General features: G+C 43.9%; 1 protein-coding gene across 1 annotated transcript in view; it reads left to right on the top strand.

Annotated features, from left to right (window-relative positions):
* Positions 1-2500, top strand: part of tmem116 (transmembrane protein 116) — a gene marked incomplete at its 3' end in the record, with an annotated part of 11841 nt that overhangs the window by 2596 nt on the left and 6745 nt on the right. The gene's annotated exons all lie outside the window — the stretch shown is intronic.

The raw sequence follows: 2500 nt of genomic DNA, 5'->3' as shown, positions 1-2500 counted from the left end.
TGAAGTTAACGCGACATTAACGTGACGTTAACGAGTCATTAACGTGATCTTAAGGTGGCATTAACGTGATCTTAAGGTGGCATTAACGTGACGTTAACGCGGCATTAACGTGACGTTAACGCGGCATTAACGTGATCTTAAGGTGGCATTAACGTGATCTTAAGGTGGCACTAATGTGACGTTAACATGGCATTAACGCGGCATTAACGTGGCGTTAACGTGATCTTTAGGTGGCATTAACGTGACGTTAACACAGCGTAAACGTGATTAAGGTGACGTTAACGCGGCATTAACGTGCCGTTATAACATGGCATTAATGTGACGTTAACACAGCGTAAACGTGATTAAGGTGACATTAACACGGCATTAACGCAATGTTAAGGCAGCAGTAACGTGGCGTTAACGTAACGTTAACGCAGTGTTAACGTGATCTTAAGGTGGCATTAACGTGACGTTAACGCGACATTAACGTGCCGTTATAACATGGCATTAATGTGACGTTAACACATCGTAAACGTGATTAAGGTGACATTAACACGGCATTAACGCAATGTTAAGGCAGCAGTAACGTGGCGTTAACGTAACGTTAACGCAGCGTTAACGTGATCTTAAGGTGGCATTAACGTGACGTTAACGCAGCATTAACGTGATCTTAAGGTGGCATTAACGTGACGTTAACGCAGCGTTAACGTGATCTTAAGGTGGCATTAACGTGATCTTAAGGTGGCATTAACGTAACGTTAACGCAGCGTTAACGCGATCTTAAGGTGGCATTAACGTGACGTTAACATGGCATTAACGTGACGTTAACGCGGCATTAACGCAGCATTAACGTGATCTTAAGGTGGCATTAACGTGACGTTAACGCAGCATTAACGTGACGTTAACGCAGCATTAACGTGACGTTAACGCAGCATTAATGTGACGTTAACGCAGCATTAACGTGATCACAAATATTCCCCAAAGTTTCATCTCTGCTAAAATAAACATGAAACTGAGAAACTGTGCTGAATGTTGAACTGTCCCTTTACGAAAAGGAAACCGCCTCACAGCTGCTGCTGCTGCTGCCGTCGTCATCATCATCATCATCATCATCATTGTTGTGTTTGTGATGCTGGGAGGTTGTGACATTTTGACGTTTCCTTCACGCTCAGAATCAGGAACCTTTTATAGTGTTAAATTCTCCACTTCACCACTGGAAACTCTCAACTTCCTGAGAAAAAGAGTGTTTTTGTTGTTTTTGCACCAGACAGAATCAGGAAGTGCAGCTCGTAGAATTTCCTCTTCAAGGGACGTTTCAAAGTGAAAGTGTGGCGTTTGTTTTTAAAGAGGTAGTGATACAGTCAGCGTGTCACACACGTGCAGACAGACGATATAAAGCATGGTTTTAGTCACTGAAATCTAGTCTACGACGTCTTTATCTTTAACCGTTAGACAGATTTTAACAAGAGGAAACTGACGTTTGTAAACCACTCACTCTGCCACACCAAAGCCCACAGAGAAAACCAGTGATTTTAGCTCACAGGGACACAGGAGCTGCTGGTCCTCTGCTGCCTCGTGTGGTCACTTTGTGTCACTGAGTTAAGTCTAAATTAAATATTTTAAAAGCCGAATTCACTAAAATCAGCCGTTTGACGTGAGGGAAGGAGGCAGCAGTGGATCGACGACTCCTGTGTGCTGTGATGTTAAAATCTTTTTAAAATCAGTGGTTTTCTCTATGGGGTTTGGTGTGGGAGAGTGAGTGGCTTATAAACGTCAGTTTACACAAAGGAAAAGTCTGTCTAACAGTGAAGATAAAGACGTGAACGTTCTGTAGATATCGTAGAATTAAACTGACATAGATTTAATGTGATATATTCCCGCTAAGTGGCTAAAAACTGAAGTTTGTAACCCACTCACTCTCCCACACCAAAGTCCATAGAGTAAACCAGTGATTTTAACATCACAGCACACAGGAGTTCACAGGAGTTGTTGATCCACTGCTGCCTCCATCACTAACTTACAATGACTGATTTTAGTGAATTCGGCTTTTAAAATATTTAATATAGACTTAAATCAGTGACACAAAGTGACCACACGAGGCAGCAGAGGACCAGCAGCTCCTGTGTCCCTGTGAGCTAAAATCACCGGTTTTCTCCATGGACTTTGGTGCAGGGACGAGGAAAAATACCAGGTAACGAAAATCCACGTCGTCCGGACCTGCTTGTTGGGTTAGACAGTGTCTGGTTCTGGTCCAGATCTGGTCCTGAACTGGGTCAGTGGTTTTGAAGCAGCAGCAGCAGCAGCAGCAGAACCAGAAAACATTCCTGACCTACATCCATTGTTTTGAGGCAGCGACCCCCAGTGTACAGCCGGTACTTTCATCATCCCCACCCCCCACCACAGAAGAAGAGAGCGTTATCAACAAGTGTGTGTGTGTGTGTGTGTGTGTGTGTGTGTGTGCGTGTGTGTGTGTGCGTGTGTGTGTGTGTGTGTGTGTGTGTGTGTGTGTGTGTGTGTG

This window comes from Microchirus variegatus (assembly GCF_963457635.1).
Source record: "Microchirus variegatus genome assembly, chromosome: 2".
NCBI classification, from domain to species: domain Eukaryota; kingdom Metazoa; phylum Chordata; class Actinopteri; order Pleuronectiformes; family Soleidae; genus Microchirus; species Microchirus variegatus.
Note: the sequence above shows the minus strand (reverse complement) of the source record. Positions and strands in the feature narration are given on the sequence as shown.